The sequence below is a fragment of the Styela clava genome, chromosome 14, assembly GCF_964204865.1.
Source record: "Styela clava chromosome 14, kaStyClav1.hap1.2, whole genome shotgun sequence".
NCBI lineage: Eukaryota > Metazoa > Chordata > Ascidiacea > Stolidobranchia > Styelidae > Styela > Styela clava.
Window position 1 is genome coordinate 7590803 of NC_135263.1, and position 5000 is coordinate 7595802.

At 56.8% G+C, this 5000-nt stretch overlaps 2 non-coding genes and 1 pseudogene across 2 annotated transcripts; all 3 read right to left on the reverse strand.

Annotated features, from left to right (window-relative positions):
• The window catches only part of LOC144432315 (large subunit ribosomal RNA), a 3693-nt pseudogene extending 2998 nt beyond the window's left edge, over positions 1–695 (reverse strand).
• Positions 696–983: 288 nt separating this feature from the next.
• On the reverse strand, positions 984–1137 carry LOC144432236 (5.8S ribosomal RNA). The gene has a single exon (XR_013480472.1). It is a non-coding gene; the product is annotated as a 5.8S ribosomal RNA (ribosomal RNA).
• Positions 1138–1435: 298 nt separating this feature from the next.
• LOC144432274 (small subunit ribosomal RNA) lies at positions 1436–3245 on the reverse strand. Its single transcript, XR_013480510.1, has one exon. It is a non-coding gene; the product is annotated as a small subunit ribosomal RNA (ribosomal RNA).
• Between the last annotated feature and the right edge of the window lie 1755 nt (positions 3246–5000).

The following is a 5000-nucleotide window of genomic DNA, read 5'->3' on the forward strand; positions in this document are numbered from 1 at the left end:
GCCGCACACAGAGAGCGCGCGGCATCCTTTCCTCGATCCGCCGCCGGGCCGCACCGCCCGCGCGCTGTAACACCCCCGCCGGAGCGGAGGCCACCTTCGCGCGGGGACTTAGACCGACGGCAAACCGGTCGTGACCCGCGCCGGTCGCTAGTGCGCTGAGACGGTGCGCGAGCCGACTCGGCAGCGGCGCCTTAAGCGTCCGCGAACCGAGACGGCGCGCCCCCGCACCCAACTGAAAGCGAGCCGGCGACCTGACGGGCCCTCCCGTTTGCCTCTCAACGGTTTCACGTACTCTTGAACTCTCTCTTCAAAGTGCTTTTCAACTTTCCCTCACGGTACTTGTCCGCTATCGGTCTCGCGACCGTATTTAGTCTTAGGTGGAGTTTACCACCCGCTTTGGGCTGCATTCCCAAACAACCCGACTCCGAGAAGACCCGAAGCGGCCAAGGCAAGCGCCCCTATGGGCCTAACACCCGCCGTGGGACGAGGCCTCGATCAGAAGGACACCGGCGCTCGCCGTCAGCCGCACTGGGACTTCCGTACGTCACAACTCGGCGCGCTCGAAAAGCGCGCAGATTCGACGCTGGACTCTTCCCGGTTCACTCGCCGTTACTCAGGGAATCCCTGTTGGTTTCTTTTCCTCCGCTTAATAATATGCTTAAATTCAGCGGGTGCTCTCGCCTGAACTCAGGTCGTATGTGTCAAGCGGGCCGCTTCTTACGCGGCCCGCTGGCATCGCAAGTCGTCGCCGCCGGCGCCGACCGAGCGCGTACCGTCGCCGCCTTGGCCCACGGTCGGTCTTGATCTCGTGACCGGACCGACCGACCTGGACCCGCCCCTCGAACGTAGTTGAACACGTCGAGGGGCCGGCGGTGTACGGGACACGCGGTCGCGCCGAGAAAGCTCGGCGACCGCTTCAACTTGGGGCGACGCCCGGCCGTCTTCGCAGAGGCCAGGCGACGGCCCTCGGGTGAGGACGAACGCGACCCTGAGGCAGACGCGGTCCCGGGATTGACCCGAGACCGCAATTCGCGTTCAGAAGGTCGACGTTCAATGTGTTCTGCAATTCACATTACTTCTCGCACTTGGCTGCGTCCTTCATCGACTCGCGAGCCGAGTGATCCACCGTTAAGAGTCGTCCTCGACGTTTCGCCCGGCGCCGAAGCGCGCGGACGTCACACTGTGGGATCGACCACAAAACCACCACCGACAACAACTGCACAAAAACACCAACAAACGGCGCCGAGCGACCGCCGGGCTGGGCCGGCGGCACATCGAGCGCGGTGCCCAGAAGCCACCATCGCACTCGGCTGCCTTGCTATGCCAACGTGTTACGCGTGTCGCACGGGGCGGAACCCCGATTGACGGCCGCCCTCTCGGCGGCACCCAAAGACAATTCAGTGCGCGGTCGGCCGGGGCCTACCACCACCTTCGGTAATGATCCTTCCGCAGGTTCACCTACGGAAACCTTGTTACGACTTTTACTTCCTCTAAAGGATCAAGTTTGATCGTCTTCTCGACACGCCGACGCGGCCGTTGCCAGCCGCGACGGGGCCGATCCAAGGATCTCACTAAACCATTCAATCGGTAGTAGCGACGGGCGGTGTGTACAAAGGGCAGGGACGTAATCAACGCAAGTTGATGACTTGCGCTTACTGGGAATTCCTCGTTCAAGGGAAACAATTGCAAGTCCCTATCCCAATCACGAATGAGGTTCAACGGGTTACCCGGACCTTTCGGCCTAGGTTAGACACTCGCTGCTTCACTCAGTGTAGCGCGCGTGCGGCCCCGGACATCTAAGGGCATCACAGACCTGTTATTGCTCAATCTCGTGTGGCTAAACGCCACTAGTCCCTCTAAGAAGTTAGACGCCGACCGAGAAGGTCGCGTAACTATTTAGCATGCCAGAGTCTCGTTCGTTATCGGAATTAACCAGACAAATCGCTCCACCAACTAAGAACGGCCATGCACCACCACCCACAGAATCAAGAAAGAGCTCTCAATCTGTCAATCCTACCTGTGTCCGGGCCGGGTGAGTTTCCCCGTGTTGAGTCAAATTAAGCCGCAGGCTCCACTCCTGGTGGTGCCCTTCCGTCAATTCCTTTAAGTTTCAGCTTTGCAACCATACTTCCCCCGGAACCCAAAGACTTTGGTTTCCCGGAAGCTGCCGGAAAGGTCGTCATGGTAACGCCTCCCGATCGCTAGTTGGCATCGTTTATAGTCAGAACTAGGACGGTATCTGATCGTCTTCGAACCTCTGACTTTCGCTCTTGATTAAAGAAAACATTCTTGGCGAATGCTTTCGCAGTAGTTCGTCTTCCGCCGATCCAAGAATTTCACCTCTAACGGCAGAGTACGGACGCCCCCGTCTGTCCCTCTTAATCATTACCTCGTGCTCCGAAAACCAACAAAATAGAACCGAGGTCCTATTCCATTATTCCATGCAACACTATGCAGGCGAACAGCCTGCTTTGAACACTCTAATTTTTTCAAAGTAAACTTATCGGCCACCGCCGACACTCAGTCAAGAGCACCGACGGAGAACCGAAGGTGAGGCGAACGCAACCAGTGACACGCCTTGCGACGGACCGGCGGCGCTCGCCCAAAATCCAACTACGAGCTTTTCAACCGCAACAACTTTAGCATACACTGTTGGAGCTGGAATTACCGCGGCTGCTGGCACCAGACTTGCCCTCCAATGGATACTCGTTAAGAGTTTTAGGATGTACTCATTCCAATTACAGGGCCTCGTTAGAGTCCTGTATTGTTATTTTTCGTCACTACCTCCCCGTGTCGGGAATGGGTAATTTGCGCGCCTGCTGCCTTCCTTGGATGTGGTAGCCGTTTCTCAGGCTCCCTCTCCGGAATCGAACCCTGATTCCCCGTTACCCGTTATCACAAAGGTAGGCACGTAGCGTACCTTCGACAGTTGATAGGGCAGACACTTGAATGATACGTCGTCGGTGCAGAGACCGTACGATCCGCGTGGTTATCCAGAGTCATCAAACGTCACAGGACGAACCCGGTCGGTTTTGATCTGATAAAAGCGCGCCTCCCGAAGTCGGCGCTTAATGCATGTATTAGCTCTAGAATTACCACAGTTATCCACTTCGCTTACGAGACCAAATAAACCAAGACTGATTTAATGAGCCATTCGCAGTTTCGCTTTACGAGAACTCGTACTTGCACCTGCATGGCTTAATCTTTGAGACAAGCATATCACTACTGGCAGGATCAACCAGATAGCTGCGACAGCTGCGCTCGGCCCTTGCTGGGCCGCCCGGCGCGTGCTCGTCGCATTCGTTTAAGACCGAGGCGATCGCCTGCGGCAGTACTCAGCTTCGACAGTCGCTGGCCGCGACGTCCACGCTCTCGCCGGCAGTGCCAGGCGGAGCGATTTGCGTTTTTTCTTTGCTCGCCCTCTCTCGGGCTCGATCCATTCAGTTTCGCACAAACAAGAGCTCTGCCGGCCGCCTGCAGCGGTGCCTAAAACCCGGGCATAACAATGCGACCGTTCTGCTAGGCCGACAAGCGCTCAAGCCAGACGCTCGATCGAACGCCCCCTACATATTAGTCGAGACAACGGCTCGCTCATTAGCATCGCGTTTGTACTTTAACTTTTTTTGGCTCGGCTTCTTTCGACGCCGATGCCGGCGACGCAGCACTCTCTCGCCCGCCAGCCACCGAGAAAAGGGTGCGCTCCGACCGGCCCCGCACCGCTCTTTCTTGGCTCATTCGAAATTACTGTCTTTCGCTCTGACATGTCTTACCTAGGGTTAGGTTAGTATGCTTGCACGTTTGTACTTTAACTTTTTTCGGCTCGGCTTCTTTCGACGCCGATGCCGGCGACGCAGCACTCTCTCGCCCGCCAGCCACCGAGAAAAGGGTGCGCTCCGACCGGCCCCGCACCGCTCTTTCTTGGCTCATTCGAGTTTACTGTCTTTCGCTCTGACATGCCTTACCTAGGGTTAGGTTAGTATGCTTGCACGTTTGTACTTTAACTTTTTTTGGCTCGGCTTCTTTCGACGCCGATGCCGGCGACGCAGCACTCTCTCGCCCGCCAGCCACCGAGAAAAGGGTGCGCTCCGACCGGCCCCGCACCGCTCTTTCTTGGCTCATTCGAAATTACTGTCTTTCGCTCTGACATGCCTTACCTAGGGTTAGGTTAGTATGCTTGCACGTTTGTACTTTAACTTTTTTCGGCTCGGCTTCTTTCGACGCCGATGCCGGCGACGCAGCACTCTCTCGCCCGCCAGCCACCGAGAAAAGGGTGCGCTCCGACCGGCCCCGCACCGCTCTTTCTTGGCTCATTCGAAATTACTGTCTTTCGCTCTGACATGCCTTACCTAGGGTTAGGCTAGTATGCTTGCACGTTTGTACTTTAACTTTTTTTCGGCTCGGCTTCTTTCGACGCCGATGCCGGCGACGCAGCACTCTCTCGCCCGCCAGCCACCGAGAAAAGGGTGCGCTCCGACCGGCCCCGCACCGCTCTTTCTTGGCTCATTCGAAATTACTGTCTTTCGCTCTGACATGCCTTACCTAGGGTTAGGCTAGTATGCTTGCACGTTTGTACTTTAACTTTTTTCGGCTCGGCTTCTTTCGACGCCGATGCCGGCGACGCAGCACTCTCTCGCCCGCCAGCCACCGGGAAAAGGGTGCGCTCCGACCGGCCCCGCACCGCTCTTTCTTGGCTCATTCGAAATTACTGTCTTTCGCTCTGACATGTCTTACCTAGGGTTAGGTTAGTATGCTTGCACGTTTGTACTTTAACTTTTTTCGGCTCGGCTTCTTTCGACGCCGATGCCGGCGACGCAGCACTCTCTCGCCCGCCAGCCACCGAGAAAAGGGTGCGCTCCGACCGGCCTCGCACCGCTCTTTCTTGGCTCATTCGAGTTTACTGTCTTTCGCTCTGACATGCCTTACCTAGGGTTAGGTTAGTATGCTTGCACGTTTGTACTTTAACTTTTTTTGGCTCGGCTTCTTTCAACGCCGATGCCGGC